General features: G+C 40.9%; 1 protein-coding gene across 2 annotated transcripts in view; it reads left to right on the top strand.

The window, feature by feature from the left end:
- Positions 1-14,161: 14,161 nt before the first annotated feature.
- Positions 14,162-15,195, top strand: part of grin2aa (glutamate receptor, ionotropic, N-methyl D-aspartate 2A, a) — a 126,119-nt gene continuing 125,085 nt past the window's right edge. Inside the window, exons 1-2 of one of the 2 annotated variants that reach the window (XM_048244976.1) lie at positions 14,162-14,196; positions 14,468-14,841. The gene's annotated coding sequence lies outside the window, so the exon portion shown is untranslated. Of the gene's footprint in view, positions 14,197-14,217; positions 14,842-15,195 lie in introns of those variants that run through there. The other variant, XM_048244975.1, reaches the window with a different exon arrangement.

Genomic DNA, 15,195 nt, shown 5'->3' with positions numbered 1-15,195 from the left:
TAATGTTGACTTATAAACAAAGACCCTCTCCCATGTAGAACCTACAAAGCATCAATAGCCTACTTTTCATGTACTTTCAGGTGCTCTGTGCTCACACAAAACCTTTATGTGCACACATTAAAGTTTTGAGTGAGCACATGAAACTTTTGAATGTGGGGATGTGGCCTCTTGTCATCAGGGGGTTCCAGAAAGGAGGTTTAAACACCAAGATAAAACTTAACCTCTACCAATACCGGTTACTAGTTAGTTCAATCAACCCTGTGTTAGTTAACCCAGAGCGGTAGGTAAAACTTGATCTTTTTCTATGGAAGTTGTGCGCGTTCACGGCGAACTTAAGGCATCATCTATTGAGAGTCGAAACCATGAGAGCAATACAAAAAAGAGCAATACTTGAGCGTCTGCCAAGGAAAGAGACCTTGCTTGGCCTAACTAATAGCCTAACTGACCGTGTATGCGTAAACTGATAGCATATTAATGTCAAAAGCACAATTAAATAGCCTAATTCAGGATTTTTGTATTGTAGCCCAGAGCATTTCTAATGGGGAGACACAGTATAAATGCTTGGGGTCCGTTTGTAAAGCCAGTACGGCAGCGGAGTAGCCGCTCTTTCACATAGACTAGGCTACATCTACATGAAACCGCCGGGTGAATTCTCTTACCACTTTCACACCTTTAACCAGTAAAGAAAAAACTTGCGTGCACACAGAGGTGAAAGCGGCTAGTAGTGATATGCCAGACCAGTCGATGGCGCCGGGCCGTGCAGAGGCTTCACATTTAATTTGCGTGAATCGCGTAGAATAAAACATTGAAACAGTTTGTTAAGCAGTAGCATGAAATAAGGAGACTACAGACGGTTTTCAACTGTTAAACTATAAAGTTCATTTTCAAAGTATGTGACTTATGTGGAATTTCAAATGCGTACGCATTGCATTAGGTCTGAGCACCACTAGAGAATACATTAACATACAGTAAGCTAATGTTTAACTAAGTTAAGCTAACGGTGTGCTTCTAACTTAGCCACAAAAGGCTGATAGGCTACATTGTGCACATAAATCATGACAGGGGAAAGAAAAAACTTTAATATGATAAACAAATGTTTAATTGGTTTGTTTTGACAAGCGTGACAGGTTGAGTGTGGTGGCTGAGTCGAGGTGGGGCTATGTTGTCATAAAATTGCTGGCTGGGCCCTCTCCACACGTCTACATGGCAAAAGTTAGCCGGCAGTTTCAAAAATTCCCACTTCGGAACCCGGTTACAAAAACTATCGGTTGTCTCCTAAACTGCCAGCGTTGTGTACACGCAAGCCGTAACTGATAACAAACATTCACCAGTATAAAAAAACAGCGTCGTGTAGACGGCCCCTTAGATAGGAAAGCTTGCCGATAACTGCCCATAAGTGGGTTACAAGATGGCCGCCGAGTGACTTGCCTAAAAAGACTTGTGTACTGGATTGTACACTGAAAAGACTAGTGTACTGGCTGTACTCTAAAACTGATTAAATATTCGGTACATTTTATTTGTAACAAGAACGCAAGCAGGTTGAGGACACAAACAATACTGTACACAAAGCATACTGTACACTTTGTGCAATTCCGTGGAAATGCATGGATTCCAGTTGCTTCCAGCAGGGGTGTCAGACTGGGGGTAAAACCCCTACTGATTATAGGGGCCCAAGGGGAGAGCCCTTGCAAAGTCTGGAATATATTTTATTTTACCTGGATATTATAATTTCCTAATTACATGAGTAACGTTACGTTTCAAAATTATTAATTTGCCTTCAATTCACAACGAAACCATGGTTAACTAACGTGAAATTAGCCTTGCCACACTAGTCACTATATTAGCCAACTCCAAACTTGTTCTCTATAAGCCTTTATAAGACTGCTAAATACAACAACAAAAAACATAAACGTGCGATTTTACATGTACAAAGCCATCCCCGTATGTCTAGAAGGCGCTACGATTTGTACAAAGCCCACAGGGTCTGTTCTCCGATCATTTCCACTCAGAGACACGTTTCTCCATTGGCCTCCAGTGTATGGCGCGGGAATCGTGCCAAAAACCTTTCGACCGTCCATCTGATCAACCAACCGATCGACCAACCGAACATCATACCACCTGCCAGAATTGGTGTAACATGTACTTATTCTGTTGGAACATGATGGATATACATGTAGGCTTGTGTTGGAACATGAATGTAGGAAAACTGTACAATGTTGAAACTTCTTTAAATGAGCATTCATTAGCCTATTTGTGTCGTTATTAGTGACAAGCTATCGCTATTGTTGCTCAAACTATTATGCGTAATAACCATCTGCAAAACAGGACTATAACCAATTATCTGCGAGATATCAGAAATGCCATAGGCTGGCCTTACCACATTTTCTCTTTTTTACATCAATATGTTATGGAAGCATATTCGCCCACTTCAAATCATCTCCAAATATGTGATTATGTATGATTAAGTTTAACAACGTTTTCTGGACAAATGTATCCCTCGGACTGCAATCTAAATAGATTTTGCTGTGCAGTACTGTAAAAGTAGGCCTACAGCCATTTCTGTGGCTTGAGATTAACATAGCCTAAATACTGTAATGTTGACACTAATAAAGATACGTTTATTAAGTAGGCTAACAAATGAAAAGTGTTTTCAGCTGAAATGGCATGAAGGCTAGACTATTTGTTGTGGACCGCCTGGACCTTTGAGCAAAACATCAGCAGACAGAGAAGCCCTCAGTGTCTAGTAATGCAGACTGCTCAGGGGAACCTGCTTATCCAACTGTGGGTCGCCAGTCGAACTGACAGGCTTATAATAAATTCACATTTATTTCAATAGGCTACGATTAAAGTTTCTATGGTTCACAACTACTCGCAATATGCTATTGACACTAGTTAACCACAATTTGTAGCCCTTGGTCATGTTAAGCGTTACTTGCAATGTGAAACTAAAATCTAAGATAGTAGAAAATTATGTTTAAAGACAAACAAACAGACAAAATGCACCAAAAACAAAACCTCCGGAGAGGTAGACTACAAATTTGTTGTTGCATGATAAAGCAATGAACGTGCAGGTAGGCATTTGTTTTGAAGGGAGGTTTTTGGCATCATTCCCGTGCTATACCAGTGATCTATCGGTTGATTGTTGCCCTCAGCAATATGGCAGCACCGTTGACATACGTTCTACCGGGTTCTCCAATGACGCAGTATGTCTAATACTCCAATGACGCAGTATGTCTGATACTCCAATGATGCAGTATGTCTGCTTACTCGAGCAAGTAAGGATGTGTAATGTCACACACTGTAGCATTACACTTTTACGTTTAAGTAAGACACTTGTGAAAGAAAGATATGCAGCTTTCAAGTGACAAAAACGGCAAATTCCCAAAGTTCACATTAAAACGGTTGGACATGAAAGGCCACAGAGACTACAAATGAACTACAATGTGACGACAAAAGTGATGACGAGCCCCTAACTGTGCAACTCTGTTAGCAAAATCTAGCCCCAGTTTCCGACCTCTGACTCACACATTACGTGACGTGAATGATGCGGAATGATGATGTTTTCACTGGGAAAAAGGTTTTTCCGATGCCCATTAACGCTAGGTAAGGGGCTGTCTGTTGTAGCTCCTCCCGGCTAGCCTCTGAAGTTCACATTAACGTAGAAAGTCAGGCAAAGTCAGACGTAGTTCATTTTGTTCCGAGATTAACTGCGTCTGACATTGGCTGACTATTTCCCTATGTGTGTGTCGATCTATTTAACCAACAGCAGAAAATAGCAGAATAGAGCTGGTAAGTCCCGCCCCTTCCGCTAACCCCGCTGGACCTCTAGGTTGAAAAATTGTTAATGCAAGTGAATGTGAGAAAATAATTATTTTCTGGTCCCGTTTGAATTTTGCCATGAATGTCAACATATGTTGTCTGTGAATATTTAATATAAATTTTCGTGTAAAGAATGCTACATTTTAGCGGGTAGAAGTTTGATGCGGTTAAACTTTAGAGCACTTTGTGGATTAAAACTTTCCCCTAGACGACAGCTAACTAGTTTCCCATAACAACCATCAGTTGGTCGAGATGAAGAGGGTTATTAAGATCGACTTTGAATACAGTGAACCATACAACTTTCCAATTACACTGTATCATAGTGTTAATGTGTTGAGTGAAGCTAGACATGTTTCAAATATTTTTGTTACCATGTGTGTTTATTATGACCGCTGCTATAAACGCCGCCATTTTTTTTTTTTTTTTTCCGTCATCTACTTCCTGAATTTTTGGTCAACGATACCCGGGACACCAAAACACCGGGGCACATGAAATTTGGTGGGTATGTAGCCCCACTAGACTTTTACGGAAAAAGTTTGTTTGGTCTCCCCCCCCCCGCGCTGGGCCCCCCGAAACCCAAAAAGTGCAGTTTTTCCTAAATAACTACCTGAACCGTGGCACGCACTGAGGATGAAGATTTTTTTATGGTATGTTGGTCTCAAGGGCACACATCAACCTGGCCCATAATCACTCATTTGTGATTTGCACTCCCCCCCGGTAAAAAATGAAAATGCAATATCATTCTGCTTTAATCGCCCCTATCTTCAGTTAAGATGTTCAGAACTGCAACAAATGTTATGTGTATGATTAACCTGGCATTCTCTGGGGGCATGCCAAGTTTTGTAGAATTTCATCCATGCGGGGGGTCTAAAAAAAATTAAGTTATGTGTACATTTAGTGACTGTACACTCATTGGCCTGTAGATGGCGGTGCACAATTATACACACACATACAGGCACGCACATACTATCGGTATCGGCAATTAGAACAGCCGATACATAATTACAAATTCAGTAGGATGTTGTAGAATGTTTATCGGACATGCTTGGTTTTTACTGCAGGTACGTTAAACTGATAATATCAATAGCTATAGGACCTAGGTACAATATGTTACCGTTAGCATTGGTTGAGTGATGGAGGCCAATTTGATTGCATTTGTAGAAAACTAAATGCAGTTATACCAAGCAAATTGATAGCAGCACTGTAATTGTATCTTTCGACTGTCATCTCATTCTGGCCTCCTAACAAGCTAAGTAAGTTAGCCACAACGTTCCCTAATGCGATGGTTTTCTAATGGAAAATATACCTGAAAGATAACCTGTCTATGATGCAAACACCGGGCTGGGACATTTCTGCTTGCTAAATAGGTTTTTTTCTGCTGTTGATTTGGTCACAGTCCTGGGTGGCCCTGTCAGTGCTTTGTAAAGTGTTGCATTAAGACCACAAAAGTCTCAAAAAGCATCTGAGCTAACGTTCATTCCCAAACACCCACTAGGCTACTTCAATACTCTATTTTCAAAATGAACGCACCTGTGATGATCTACACCTAAACCAAATATTTTAGAGCGCACTTTGAGAAATGTATCCAAGGCAGGACTGTACACATAATCGTAATATTATTTGTTGCACGTGCTACAAAAATCATTCTGTGCAATCCATGATTTACCAACGTTACACCAGTCCGATACAGTTTTGCCTATGGCTATATATGCGTGAGACTGAGACGCCTGTTTATTTGTTTTAAGTGCGTGCCGTGCAGGGTGTGAGAGGGGAATCTATGTGCTTTGATTCCAGCTTGGTAGTTGTAGTCTGTGAGATTAAAAAGCATGTGTGTGTGAAGTATCCAAACAATGACACTTTCATTATGGCTCTCATTATGGCTGCTTTAGCCACAGACCTTTAGCTACTGTGCAGTGGGTCCCATTTAGAAGTGGCTACTTCATTCGCGCTTTCCGTGATTCACGGAGCTGCATGAATTTTATTACAACTTTTTGCCACGATGTGGCAACTTAAAGTGTAAGTTCAGTGTAAATTGACCCATAGTCCTGTTGTTGAAGCTCATCACATGCAGCCCATAGGGAAAAGAATGAGACAATTTGGGACAACATAGGCCAAGTTATGGACAAGCAGCTTAAAGCAGACCAAATCATCAATCCAGCTGCAATGGATAAACAGTGATGAAGTGCCCTTGTAAAAGAGGGTGTTGGGAGATGAACCCGACACAAGACTGATGTGTACTAGTGCTGATTTAGTTAGGCAGCAATCGTCTCAGGTTGTCCGAGAAGAACAGGAAGATGTCACTTTCCAAACTGTTGGTTTATTCACACATTTCAGAAACATGCCACTCATCTAGAAGATCTCTTGACATAAGACCGTGGTTTCTATAAACAGAATGAATAAGACATACCGAAGTATCAATAAGTGCAATAAACAAATATGTGACAATAACATTGTGCACATCACATACTAATGTATTCCTGAAATAAAGCTTAATTATTCTATGCAAGCTGGAAAAGAGTCTGACACTTTACAATAAGAATAACCACTACTTAGCTGTAGCTTACAATCTGAATATACATCTGAATACGTTCATATACATCTGAATATATATATACCTTCTGTGCAGATACATAAACATTATAAATGCAGACATGGTAACTATTACAGTTACTAATTGTGCTAATTGACATGGCAGAGGTAGACTGCAATGGGATACTGTCCCTTTAAGACTGCACGCATTACCGTGCCACATTAAGAACATGGAGACCGCCTCTTTAAAAGCAAGCGAAGCACCATGTGACCGTGCCACAGATGCTCTAAGTGGGTAACCGAGTTACATCCTAGCTTGAGAGGGTTCTAAACTCCTTTTCCCCATTGGTAACTGAGGCAGTGCTTATTAATGCTAAGCTGAGTAAACATTGTATACTGAACACGCTACAGTTCCTTCAAAGAATTAACAAATGCGTCGCCACACGCGACAACAATTACACATTAATAATAATAACTAGCGCTTCACATGTTACTGCAGATGGGCAAACACAAACATATCTGCAAAGACTTACAGTCTCATGGACGCACGGTAGCAAAGATAACAGAGAAATGTCCTTGTAGTATCCGCCGAACTCCAAAGACAGGAAAAAAGTTCCTCTTCCACTCTGTGCGGTCGTAGATCCATCTGCCGCCGGTGCGAGGTAATTGGCAGTTCTGATTGGTTCGCGAGCTGAGCACTGTCTGGCCACTAAGTTAGCACGTGAATAGTGTGCAGAATCCCTGGCCCACTCAACATGGGCTGCGCAGCTGGGTACAACTAGTTGACAGCATTTTGAACAGCCCTACTTGTGATTGTTTAGAGATTTTAAAGGTTTTATAACAATGCTACAACTTTTTTAGCTATTCTACAATCTATTCACTATTGCAGCGCCAGTAGGCTACTTTCTGTGCAGCCGCGCACACACACACACACACAGGCATGCCAAACAAGCATACACAAAAGTTTCAAGAGTGGGGGATGGAGTAAAAGATGGAGACAAATTGATTAGTGTGATTTATTTTCACAGAACGGATGTACAGGACTGAGCGGCGGTCATATTTTGTACCGCTATGCGGTACATCTAGTTCCTGCCGTTACAAAAACTAGCATATCAGCTAATGTTAGCGATTAGCTCACGTCACATAGGCGACATGTAGTCTTTCTCGTTATGTCTTTTCCGCTACTGCTAGCCGAAGAATCATACAATATACTGTCAAACTCGTAACATGAAAAATTATATTAAAAATTCACAGACAACATATGTTCACATTCATGGCACAATTCAAACGGGACCAGAAAATAATTATTTTCTCACATTCACTTGCATTGACGATTTTTCAATCTAGAGGTCCACTGGGGGTTTAGCGGATGGGCGGGACTTACCAGCTCTATATCCAAACGTTTTCAGTAGGCTAGCCTACCATTGTTGCAGAAATCACATATAAGAAGGTATCCCTTAGATTTCGGTTCATTTTCGCATATTCCAACATAAGGAAGCAGCATGTGAAACCTGTCAACATCATCATGAGGAGATTCTTCCCAAAAGGCCCTATCACGTCTTTGAACTGATGTCATGAGGGCGGGTTTCAGCTCGTGCAGACTGTGGAAAGGCAACTGCCAGATCTGTCTGCAGGCGAAGACTCCCGCAATATTTTAAGGTCATGTGACATTGTGACATGGTGGTAAGGCCTCCCTGGCTGACAGAAGTCGGACAGGATTTCTAACCAGTATTCATTGCGTCCATCCCAGTATGCATTGTGTTCAACCCAGCATTCATCACATCTGAGCAGATCTGCATCCAGTCGAACAAGCCTATTGTCTAATAGGAAGAGAATTGGCACTGTCTGGTTACTTCCGGTTTCTGGACTGGTTGCTGTTCCTCCTCAGATTCTACGTGAGGGCGCTCGCGGGTGAGTACAGAATGCATGGAGGTCTATGGAGCTGTACCCCTCAATATCCACTTTTCTCTGGATATATTTTTTTGTCTAGTAATTTGAATGTTGCATTCGAAAGGGGAGGCAAAGAAAATACACACTGTTGATTATTATATTTTTTTAATCATGTAATTGTTCTAAAAAGCCTTTCAAATATGTCAATGACGTCATTCATTAGCACAATGCTAGCGTGTTGGGCAACAATGACCCAACCTGTAAGAAATAAAAAAAAGGACATAAGTACTCGTTCATTCAACTTTAGATCTAAAGTCCATATTGAACTTGCATAAACTACAATAAAATCTGAGATTCTTCCACGACAAGCAGGTGAAAGAGATAAATTTAGCTAGCTCCATAGACCCCCATTCAATCTGTGCTCGCGATCACCCCCAGTGGATTTCGAAAACAATGCGTCTTAATAGGAAGTGCCAAGGCTCTCCGTTGATGAGCTCTGGCATCGGAAAACCCTTTTTTCCAGTGAAAACGTCATCATTCCGCATCATTCACGTCACGTCATGTGTGATGGTGCATTCAGGGCACTTCGGAATGACAAGGACCGCCCCCGTGGCTACTTTGTTTTTCCCACAGCAAGTGTTCATGTGCTTTGCCGTCGGATTGTGTGACACGAATGCCACAACAAAGGTTAAAACATACACTCACTAATCCTAAACAAACAACTGTATTAGCTTAAAATATAGTGTAAGACGCTTGTGAAAGAAAGATATGCAGCTTTCAAGTGACAAAAAAGGGCAAATTCCAAAGTTCACATTAAAACTGTTGGACATGAAAGGCCACATGGACTACAAACGAACTACAACGTGACAACAAAAGTGATGACAAGCCCCTAACTGGGCAACTCTGTTAGCAAAATCTAGCCCTAGCCCCACTACGTCACCGAAAGGCAATCCCAAATAAAATTGTTTATTCAGGATAAGTGAGCGTACATGTACAGTATGTTTTAACCTTTGTTGTGGCATCCATGTTTGTCACACATTCCAATGGCAAAGCACATGAACACTCGCTGTGGGAAAAACAAAGTAATCACGGGGGCGGTCCTTGTCATTCCCAGGTGCCATGTATGCACCATTAATGAGCAAAAACACAGAAAATTGCAACATCCCAAAATGCGCTTTCTGATGACGTCAAACATCGAAGTTTACAGAGAAGAACATGTAGGCCCTAGTGAAATTGCTTTTTTAATTTCACTGTTTTAGATTTTCAATTTCAGGGATTGGATTATGTCGACTATAGTTGTTATTGTCTAACCAGTTTATAAAGCTGATAGAGGCACCATCAGTCACACAATATAGCACATTTAACACGGCATGGAATTGGAATGAATAGAGACGCATTACCATTGACATCTTTGCCACTGATTCAAGAAGCCTTGAATGCAAATAATGTAAAATGTGTGAGTGTAAATGCAAGTTTTGAGTGAGCACATGAAAGTTTCGTGTGAGCACATCAAACCAAACTCATGTCCCGGCTCGGCTCACGTAAAATAATAATAATACATACACCTTGCTTGCTATCAAGACCTGTAATTGCCTGCTATCAAGACCTGTTAATTTGTGGATCCTTGGGAGATAAAGCGCCACCCTATGGTAGGCCAAGGCGGACAGTTGTAGTGAATCTTTTCTTCCTCACTAATCATCTTTGAAGCACTCAGGCGACTGAACATTACTGCTAGAGAAAAGAACTCCTCTAAAAAAAATACTCTCTAACTTACAACGCAGATGATTATGACACTAACCCCTCATATTTGCTGCTTCCATTAGGAATTATACTTATCTCACAGTCTTTACTTTAAGTCTAGAGCTACTGCACTGACTAAGTGGATATTAGGCTACAAGATGCTACAGCCATTACTTTTAAAATAATGTTTGTAATGAGGAATGATTCCAACAAAGGCTGTAGGAGGAATTCTCCTTCACTTGACCTGACTAGTATTTTTCTTAACTTGGAGGACACAAACTTGGGGTAAGAATGAAGTTCTCATGAATATATGATGACAATAGGATTGCCTGAGTTTTCTGACAGGCTAAATGGGGCTGAGTCCCATAGCTGAAGAACACGGCCCAGCTCCATGGCTACTTGTCATGGCCTACATGAAGCATCTGCTGGAAGTGACGGATGTCAGTGGCCTGATAACTGTGGACATGAGGAGGCTAGCCCAACGACCTAAACTAAACTTTGTCCATCTCTGAGGCTAAATGGCAAGGAAAGGTTTCCTCTAGGATGTCCGCCAGGATCTCACTAATGCAACCAGACTGTCTGGGAAAAGCCGTGCAGCAGGTTAACCTATATACAGGAACCTTTTGATCCTAGGAACAAAGGGCATTATTTAGAAGAACAATGACTCTGGCACCTGGGGCCACATCTGCCACATTGTCCACAGTGGTGAACCTCAAACTTGCTCTACACCTGACTCAAATCTGACCTGCTCTGTCACTGAGGGCAGTATTGCCCTCTTAACCCTGAACTATTATATATAACTATTAATTATAACACACATAGCAAGAGTGGCTACACTTAACAACAGGGTCACCTTGTAACAGTAATGGCCAAGCATTTCTCACTAGCCATAATGAGTGTATGTTGGTATCACTAATGATTACTCATACAACTTTAAGCATCATCAGCTTCAACACTTCAAGGGAAAGAACAACTTTAATAACAACATGTGTCTACATTACATTACACAGAGGCTGGTGACATTTTTCAGTAAAGTATTGTTGTGCCGTTATCGTTGTATGATTATGCTACCATATTCTGCTGATTTGGCACACAACACAAATACACAAACACAAATGTGCATACATACACACACACACACACACACACACACAATAGATAGATAGACAGACAGACAGACAGACAGATACAGATAGATAGATAGAGAGATAGATAGATGTGGGGGGAAGGATCATCATTCAGTGTGGATCTGTGAGAAAATAGGGAATCTTGTTAAGTCCTGTTACCTCATCTCCAGTCACCCGGCCTGGTGCAGAATGTTTAGTTTCTTGGGCATGGGAGAGGCCCCTCACTTCTCATTAGTTCTCAGAGATGTGACATCACAGCTAGTGTTCCCTCCTGACATTAAAGCCTGCTCTCTTCCTCAGCGCATACATGTTGGCAGGGAATACAAATCCCCTTGGGCGAACTGAGATCCTTGGTTTGGGCTGGAATGATTGCTTGAGTTGTTTAGCTTGATCTACCCAATGTATTTATGCAATGTGGGTTAAGGGCCAGAAACTGAGAGAGAGTGAGGCAGAGAGAGAGAGTAGGAGAGTAGGGATGTGTGGGTTTGCGTGTATACATGTATATACATTAGTGTATATAATATAATAATATAATAATAATAAGCTTTATTAGTATAGCACCTTTCATACACAGCATGCAGTTCAAAGTGCTTTACATTTGGAACATGTAACACAATAATAAAGAAGAATCAGTCATTCCTCTTCGTTGCTGTGGCTATTTATCATCCAATGAACAATTTATCAGAAATATAGAAAAGAACATGTAACACAATTATAGAAAAGAATCAGTCATTCCCCTTCATTGCTGTGGCCATTTATGATCCAATCAGTATCAGAAATTCTTCGAAGTATATATACTATATATACTTTGCTAACAAATGCTTAGGCTAACAAATAGGCCCCGTTGATGTGGACTCTAAGCAGTTAGCATATGTTCTTATGTGTTGTGATTATATGACTTTATAGACGTTTATGGAACACAACGACAGGAAGACTAGCAGCCTTAACCCTTAACCCACTAAAAGCACGCCATATGGCAACAGTGGCAAGAAAAAACTCCCATATTCCAGGAAGAAACCTTGAGCAGAACCTGACTTAATAGGGGGAGCCCATGCTTCTGGCTGTCTGGAGCTGTAATGGCAGCAGTCAAATGTAGAATAATCTGAAAAAGTAGTCTAGATAAGATGAGTTAACTACAGGCTCACTTATACAGGTAGTTTTCAGGTCTTTTTAAAGATATTCACTGAACTCACATGTACAGATGCAGGGTGTTCCTAGCTTTGGGTCATAATGGTTAAAAGCAGCTTCTCCACTTTGTTTTTGGATCACTTTGGGTACAATTAAAAGATTAGCATTAGAAGATCTAAATTTCCTTTGTGGTCGATAAGATATTAAAAGCTCAGAGATACAGTATATGAAGGTGCTGCCTGTGTCTGAGTGTGTGCCGCCTGTGTCTGAGTGTGTGTAAACACACCTATTGACCTACACACACGCATGTGTACACATTAACTCACACACACATACACACACACACACACACACAAATGAAGCTGTCGGCATGTGTGTGCAGAGCGGAAGGCACACACACACACCTGATCTTCCTGGTTTGTTGACATAAGGTGATAGACTGGAGAGGACAGGAACCACTGGCTCTGAGCTTGTCACTTGGGGGCAAGCTGAGGCTATCTGTGTGGGGAAAATGATTTCCCACTGCAACGCAAAGATGAAATATTATTGAAAATTTAAACTGTGATGTGTGATGTGCAACTATTAAAAAACAATTTGTGTGAAATGATAGGTGACTGGGTGTATGATAAGGAATGACATGAGTGGGTTCAAGAGAAGTTGGTATGTGTATGAGCATGTAGGCTAAAAGGCTCAAAACAGTGATCAGCTATTGTGTTATGTTATCTGCACAGGATGCCAGCATGCAGTGTAGCCTATGTGTCTGAGAGGTAATGAGTTTACAGGTATGCTAACTGTTAATGAAAGTCCTCTATTTTTGGCATCACAGATAGTCCAGTTCAGTTTAGGTTGAGCCCATTCTTTACCGGCCCATTTCACATAAATGGCATTAACACATAAATATATGAATAAATAAAAAAATATTAATAATGGTGGTAGAACTGGTAGAACAGCGTGCTGCTGGCTCTAAGCACTATATGCTGTTTCTGATATACTGCATTATCTCAGCTATCTTTCATATAACAATTACAGATACCCTATTCCATAGCCAGAATTTTGCAATTGGTTAGCCAGGCTTTCATAACTCTAATCAGCCCTCGGGTCATTCTGGATTCTTGCCAAATTTGTCCCGTTCTGAACTACGCCAATACAGACAGGAAGGGAAAACATCATACATCAAGATGTGTTAATGAGTGGACCCTCACGCAAAAAGTCTGAACGATATATTGTTGCCTATTTTCTAAGGTTTCCTATCAAAAGTATCTTTTTGTCTGTAGATCATCAGCCTTTCTGCCAGAAAACAACTTGTAGCCTAATCTTTATTCTGATAACTCTCTCGGTGCACTGCTAACCTGCATCAAGTCCCTTTTAAGCAAAGCTATTCTTGCTATTCACAGCTTGTTTAACTGAACTGTCTTTGGTCTCTTCTAGTTTGCGCGTCTGGCGCACAAAGTGGTGCTGAAAGAACAGCGACATCGTGATGTATCATCGCAGAGGTATCTCGAGTCCAGATAAATTGTCTTTGAACGGACAAAGACTGTTTGCAGGCATTTGTGTACCTATCAAGAAACATAAGCATAGCCTACTTTAATTGTTGATCAATAATTCCTTACGCTAATAGTTTGAATATAACTCATGTAGCATTTCTTTTAAAGTAAACGACACGATTAGGCTACTTCAGATACATAAGACAGGACAAAATCTCGTTTCGAAAAATGAGCATTGATGCGCAGACAAGTATGGTCAAATATGGATAAGCAAGACCTTGTCGAACTGACGTCTTTCCAGGGTGCAGATCAAAAGTGAACTGCATTGAACAGTGGATTCTGCAGTAAGGTTTGGTGGTGGCATGTGGAATTTCAAATGATTCTACGTCACCGAAAGGCAATCCCAACCCGAAATGGTTCAGATTACTGACAGACAATGCCGAGGAATTACACTGCAACAAAGCACATCTGATAACGAGGTAATTTCATGTTAATTGTTGTCTCATTGTTCTTTTATACCTCTAATACATGGTTCCATTTTTTCGACGTTTAAAATTTGACAAGTTTGAAGAAGTGACATTTATCGTGGCATTTAGATAATGTTGACGACCACTGTCTAAAAACATTCACCATATCAAAAGTTTTACCAGGTTGGAATGAAATTTGTATCGCACTGAAATGCTCGAATTATGATGTTCTCAAGAGGTGCCTTGCTCTGAAATAGGGTGTAATTCTCATTTTCACCTTAAGGATGTGTTACTGACGGAACCCCTCAGTTCCGAAGAAGCTACGAGGAACGCAGAGTGGAACAAGGGCTGTTTGGCTCTGTCCTGCACTCTTGCTGCAGAACAACATATTCGCATTTCTCGTGGATTTCATTGGCACCGTGGTCTGCAAATCTCCTGTTTGTTTTGGGAATCACGATGCATGTCCAAGGAATTCTCGTGGATAACGCCAAGAAAATGAAAACGGTTGGATTAATGTGATTTTGTGGCTGGGGTTGAAGTTAGGGCATCCATCGGTGGGATTTTTTTTACCCATATTTTCAAAAAGGCGGGCGAGAGGAGGACTGTTACAATGTCATCTCAAACATCAGTTCTGCATCTTTGTGGAAGGGGGATGTTGTAAGTATATCTATTTATTTAACACGTCTTTTTTCCGCGGCAAGGTCCCTTTTTACGCACTCTCTCCAAAGTACGGGATGATGGAAAATACATCAAAACATAAAACGTGGATACTGTTCCAGCACGACGCACCACGATTTATGTTTTAGTCTCATGTAGGCTACTTTAAATTGAAATCGTCTGAACTGAACATACATTCCTAGGTCTGGTGCTGTCTGCATTATGGACATTATTTTTGCACTGTCTGAAATGGTAACCTATCTATTCCACATAACTATTCATTTGACTCCCCAAATAGGTTCTCGTCCTTTTACGCATACTCATACACAATGCGGCGGTTTAGCATTGCGTTTC

This window comes from Alosa alosa, chromosome 6 (genome assembly GCF_017589495.1).
Source record: "Alosa alosa isolate M-15738 ecotype Scorff River chromosome 6, AALO_Geno_1.1, whole genome shotgun sequence".
NCBI classification, from domain to species: Eukaryota; Metazoa; Chordata; class Actinopteri; order Clupeiformes; family Clupeidae; genus Alosa; species Alosa alosa.
Note: the sequence above shows the minus strand (reverse complement) of the source record. Positions and strands in the feature narration are given on the sequence as shown.